Source organism: Mesoplodon densirostris, chromosome 10, assembly GCF_025265405.1.
Source record: "Mesoplodon densirostris isolate mMesDen1 chromosome 10, mMesDen1 primary haplotype, whole genome shotgun sequence".
In the NCBI taxonomy this organism is placed as follows: Eukaryota; Metazoa; Chordata; class Mammalia; order Artiodactyla; family Ziphiidae; genus Mesoplodon; species Mesoplodon densirostris.
Genome location: NC_082670.1, coordinates 71,083,737 through 71,090,102, shown reverse-complemented (window position 1 = coordinate 71,090,102; position 6,366 = coordinate 71,083,737). Strand labels below are relative to the sequence as shown.

The following is a 6,366-nucleotide window of genomic DNA, read 5'->3' as shown; positions in this document are numbered from 1 at the left end:
GTTACTATTATTATCCTGCTTTGTTCATTCAACGTTGCTAGGAGCTTTCTCCACCTGGATCAGAAACTTGATTGTTATTGTAGACCCACTATGCCATTAGACAAAGGGGCCATTCATTTAGTACAACTTTTTAAAAATATTTATTTATTTATTTTGGCTGTGCCAGGTCTTCGTTGTGGCATGCAGGCTCTTAGTTGCGGCATGCAGACTTCTCAGTTGCGGTATGCATGCGGGATCTAGTTCCCCCACCAGGGATCAAACCGTGGCCCCTTGCACTGGGAGCACAGAGTCTCACTCACTGGGCTACCAGGGAAGTCCCCATTTAGTACAATTTTATACATACTGACTCTTTCTGGATCCCCAAACATTACAAACGAGGAACTTGTGTGTGTGTGTGTGTGTGTGAGCACGCGTGTGCATGCACGCACATGCACGAATGTGCAAGTGTAGTCTTGGAGGAGGTTGACTTTTCATCAGGTTCTCAAAAGGTCTAAACCCAACAGAAGTTAAGAAAGACTGGGCAGGGCTTCCCTGATGGCTCAGTGGTTAAGAATCCACCTGCCAATGCAGGGGACACTGGGTTCGAGCCCTGGTCTGGGAAGATCCCACAGGCCGCAGAGCAACTAAGCCCTTGCACCACAACTACTGAGCCCGTGCACTCTAGGGCCTGTGCTCCACAGCAAGAGAAGCCACCGCAATGAGAAGCCCGCACACCGCAACCAAGAGTAGCCCCTGCTCGCCGCAACTAGAGAAAGCCCACACACAGCAACAAAGACCCAAAGCAGCCAAAAATAAATAAGTTAATTAATTAATTTTAAAAAAAGAAAAGGACTGGGCAGAGAACTGGCCTGTAGGAGACTTTCAGGCAGCCATTTCCAGAGTTCCAGTGTAGACCATGCAAAAGGGAGCCTGCCATGGTCCAGTAGTTGTGGCGCATGGTCTTAGGTGCTCCGCGGCATGTGGGATCTTCCCAGACCAGGGCTCGAACCCAGTGTTCCCTGCATTGGCAGGTGGATTCTTAACCACTGTGCCACCAGGTAAGTCTTATTATTGATGGAATTCTTAATATGATAGTTACCTTGGTAATACTAGGAGATAAGGTCTGGGAGAGATTTTCGGAAAATTGAGGTTCCAAGACTCAGGTAAGGAATAACATTCCAGGCATCCGGAGCCCACCTCCTGTCTTTGCCCCCTCCACCAGCCTTGAGTCCTGGTGCCTGATTCTCATGGGTGCGTGACTCCCTATTCCCCAGCAGGTGGCGCTGCTGTCCTGACTATGACTGATGGTTGCCAGCCAGATGATGTGTTCTCAGAGGGCTGGGACCTGTCCTACGGAAGGGTGCTAAGGAGTGCAAAGCCATTCTATTCATTCACGAATTCAACAAACACTAATTGAATATAAAATATGTGCCGGGCACTGTTCTAGGTGCTGGGGATTTAGCCAGGAACAAGACAGACCAAGCTCTGCTTTTACAGGGCTTATATTTTAGAGCAGTGCTGTCAAATATGGTAGCCCGTAGCCACACGCTACTATTGAGCTCTTGAAATGTGTAGTCTGAATTGAGAAGTGTTGTAAGTGTGAAATACATACCTGATGTCAAAGATTTAGTAAAAAAAAAATAATGTTAACTATCTAACATTTTAACTATTGATTTTATATTGAAATGATCATATTTAGAGTATTTTGGGTTAAATAAAATATCTTATTAAAATAATTTAACCTGTTTTTGACTTTTTTTAACATTACCAAGAATTTTTAAATTACATATGGTGCCCACATTTGTGGCTTGCATTATATTTCTGTTGGACAATGCTGTTCTGGAGGGCGACCAGACATATAAACAAATGTGCAATATGATGTCAGGTGAGGAGATATTAGGGCTGAGAAGTGACAGAAATGAAACAGTGAGCAAACAGATGGAAATAAACCTGTGAGCCTGGGACAGTGTGGAGGCCAATGTGGCCAGAGGAGGGGAGAGAGGAGTGTAAGAGACGAGTTATAAAAGGAGGGCCAGGGGCCTTCCCTGGTGGCGCAGTGGTTGAGAGTCCGCCTGCTGATGCAGGGGACACGGGTTCGAGCCCTGGTCTGGGAGGATCCCGCATGCCGTGGAGCAGCTAAGCTCATGAGCCACAACTACTGAGCCGGCACGTCTGGAGCCTGTGCTCCACAACAAGAGAGGCCGCGGCAGTGAGAGGCCTGCGCACCGCGATGAAGAGTGGCCCCCACTTGCCACAGCTAGAGAAAGCCCTCGCACAGAGGCGAAGACCCAATACAGCCAAAACTAAATAAATAAATAAATTTTTAAAAATAAATAAATAAATAAATAAAAAGAGGGCCAGAGATGCAGTTTTAAAAGGTTATTGCTTATTGCTATATAACCATTTTGGGAAGAAGTTTGACTTTTTTTTTTTTTTTGGCCACACCACATGCCATGTGGGATTATTTATTTAGTTATTCATTCATTCATTCATTTGGCTGAGCCAGGCCTTCACTGCGGCACACAGAATCTTCATTGCAGCATGTGGACTTCTTAGTTGCGGCACGGGAGGTCTTTAGTTGCAGCATGAGGACTCTTGGTTGCAGCATGCATGTGGGAGATAGTTCCCTGACCAGGAATTGAACCCAGGCCCCCTACATTGAGAGTGTGGAGTCTTAACCACTGGACCACCAGGGAAGTCCCAAAGTTTTATGTTATTGATTAAATGTAAGAATATGCATTCTCTCATAGCCATGATCTGACAATTTGACTCCCAGAAATAAACTCTAGAACAGTGGATCTCAAAGTTTTTAGTCTCAAAACCACGTACACTCCTTTTTTTTTGTCTTTCATATTTTTTAAAAATTTCTCTTCAATAGTTGCTTGCCCCAACATCTTCCTGTCTGCTCTATACAATGAAAATACAAACTGAGAATAGAAAAAAATAATTAAAGCATTAAATCATACAAATTACAAATCTGTTCCAAAATATACTTACATTAAATAAAATATGCATTTCAGTAAGAGATCTACAGTGAATGACTATGCATTCTGGGAAGCTTCACGATGTCTAGGCAGGGCCAACATTCATGGAAGGAGCTAAGAGAATTTGCATCCAGTCACAGTTTGTAGCAGGTTTCTGATCGCCAGTCTGTGAACTACAATGAGCACATCATTAGCATCACCTGTGCAGGTAACTGACTTTGGGAAAATGGGGAGAAGCAAGCTCTAGCCTCAATGTTGAGTTCATTACAACTTCTCGAGAATCTTATCAACAGCCTATACAGTACAGCTCCCAAAGTGTAAACATGTTAAGTTAAGCAGACAATGCTTTAGAACCCCAAACACATTTCCTTGTTGTGTTTATGTGGAACTCTCCATCTACAGTGGGTGGTTGTGAAGAGGTTCTTCCTCAGGACAACATGGTCACAGGACTCTGACGACCCAGCGTGACTGAGGGGAGCACGAGGATTGGGGAGGAGGCTCCCTGTTGGTTTCAGTTGGAGATAAACTTCTAATGTGCAGTCCACAGCCCTGCAGTCTTCTCCTCCTGTCATCTGGCATAATGCTTAATGTAGTCTTCAACTTTACTGCTGAAGTCTTCCTTGTCCTGCAAATGTTCTGTAGCTTCAATATTCAGTTGATCATCGAAATTCAAAAGATCAGTAAACAAAGAGTTTAACACCTAAACACTGTTTTTCAGTGGGACTTCCCTGGTGGTACAGTGGTTAAGACTCCAAGCTTCCACTGCAGGGGGCACAGGTTCGATCCTTGATTGGAAATTAAGATCCTGAGTGAGTGCCTGTGGTGAGGCCAAAAAAAAAAAAAAAAAAAAAAAATCCTTCAGTGTCCTTGTGGGAGCCCAGCCGGTGCCATCAGTCGAATGGTCTCTCAGTAAACTTCGATGTATTTTGCCTGTCTCTGTGGTATTGGGGTGCCAGATCCTGGTCAAGCATTTCACTTTGGGAGGCACCATGTTGTACACATCAGGAACTTCAGTTTCATTCATTCATTCATTCATTTATTGATGCTGCACCGGGTCTTGGCTGCCGCACGCAGAATCCTTTGCTTGCGGCATGTGGACTCTTAGTTGCGGCATGCACGTGGGATCTAGTTCCCCGCCCAGGGATCGAACCCGGGCCCCCTGCATTGGGAGCACAGAGTTTTACCCACTGGACCACCAAGGAAGTCCCCGAACTTCAGTTTCAAACTGAAGTTTTCCACCCTGGTAGTAACCCTTATCTGGGGTGACAGCTGAAACAGTGAAGCTTGTTTGGATCAGGAAAATACACTTTATACGTATAAGGTAAATTAGTGACAAGTTCTGCAACCTCTTTAACAAGCAGCCTGCTCTCACAGAAACCCACCGACTGGAGTCACAGGCTGTGGCTCATGCCCCGGATCCTTTGAGACCGTCATTCCGCTTCAGTTTGCTTGCCAGTGTCAGCATTACTGCTACCTTTATCCTGGGCACCCCGAGACAGGCGATGCCACCCAGTGCCCAACACCCAGCCAGCCGGGCCAGGGGCGGCGAGACGCACCCCCTTCACAGCCTCACTGGCTCCGGGCGGCAGGCCGTACACTCATAACTGAGGACTCAAGAGAGATTTTATGTGAGTTATATCTGTAGATGTTTATGTGTTGGAAAGTAAAACTGAGGAAAATTTAAACTATTTGCTTTTTTTTTTTTTTTTTTTGGCCTCGCTGCCAGGCATGTGGGATCTTAGCTCCCCGACCAGGGATCGAACCTTCACCCCCTGCAGTGGAGGCTGGGAGTCAACTCCTGTACCGCCAAGGATGTCCCTATTTGCTTATTTAAAATAAACAAAGATATAGTAGTAGACCTGCCCTATGAGGAATGCTAAAGGGAATCTTTCAGGCTAAAATGAAAGGACACTAGATAGTAACTTGAGGCCATAATTTTTTTGCGGTACGCGGGCCTCTCACTATTGTGGCCTCTTCCATTGCAGAGCACAGGTTCAGCGGCCATGGCTCACGGGCTTAGCCGCTCCTTGGCATGCGGGATCTTCCCGGACCGGGGCACGAACTCGTGTCCCCTGCATCGGCAAGCGGACACTCAACCACTGTGCCACCAGGGAAGCCCAGAGGCCATAACTTAAAATAAAGAATACTAGTAAAGGTAACTTCATAGGTAAACATAAAAGCCAAGATCATGATACTTTTGGTTTGGTTTGTAATTTCTCTCTTTTTTCTACATGATTTAAAAGGCAAATGCATAAAACAATTATAAATCCATGTTAGTAGTCATAAAATGTATAAAGATATAATTTGTAACAATAACAATATAAAGGGGGAGGAACAGAGAAGTATAGGAGCAGAGTGCTTGTAAACTCTTGAAACTAAGTTGGTATTATTCAAACTAGCTTGTCATAAATTTAAGATATCAATTGTAATCCCTAAGTAAGCCACTAAGAAAATAGTTTAAAAATATACAAAAAAGGAAAGAAAGGAATCAAAGTGATACACTACAAAAGATCAACTAAATTTTTTTAAGAAGGAAGAAATGGAATAAATAAGGGTTCCCTGAACCCAATTCCAACATGTGTGTGGAGGCTTCCCCACAGGGTGTCTGAGAATTTAACTCAATTCTGATACTATCTATCCAGAGATAGAATCAGATTCCATGGGTCAAGGGCTCAGTCCCACAAGACTGCCCTCCATTTCAGACACAGGTGAAAGTGTTATCTGTGCTTCTAACCAACTGGCCACAAACTGAGTTTACCATGACCCTCTCCAACTTACAATGCTAATCTCAACTCCAGGTTGTCACCTGTACTTCTGACCCACTGGCTATATATCAGAGGTTCCCAAGACCTGCTCTTCAATTTCGATTAATTTGCTAGAACAGTTCACAGAACTCAGAGAAACATTTTACTTACTAGATTACTAGTTTATTATAAAATAATTATTAAAGGATACCAATCAACAGCCAGAAGAAGAGATTCAAAGAGCAAGGCATGGGGAAGGGGTGTGGAGCTTCCATGCCCTCTCCAGGTACATCACTCTCCCCATATCTCCACATGTTCACCAATGAAGAAGCTCTCTGAACCCTGTCCTTTTGGGGTTTTATGAAGGCTTCATTACAGGGACATGATTGATTAAATCATTCACCTTTGGTGATTGATTTAACCTCCAGCCCCTCTCCCCTCCATGGAGATCTGGGGAGTGGTACTAAAAGTTCTCCTGGCAATCAGCCCCCACACTTGGGTGGGATCCAAAAGTCACTTTCCCTGAAGAGTTTTCAGGAACTGAGGACAGGACAAGAGACCAGATATTAAACCATTGCTCTTCTCTCTCAGAAAATTCCAAAGGTTTTAAGAGCTGTGAACCAGAAACTGTAGATGAAGACCAAATATATATGAGAAAT

The 6,366-nt window shown here is 44.4% G+C and overlaps 1 pseudogene; it reads right to left on the bottom strand.

Moving 5' to 3' along the window:
* Positions 1–3,531: 3,531 nt before the first annotated feature.
* Positions 3,532–4,428, bottom strand: LOC132497952 (NEDD8-conjugating enzyme UBE2F-like; annotated as a pseudogene).
* Between the last annotated feature and the right edge of the window lie 1,938 nt (positions 4,429–6,366).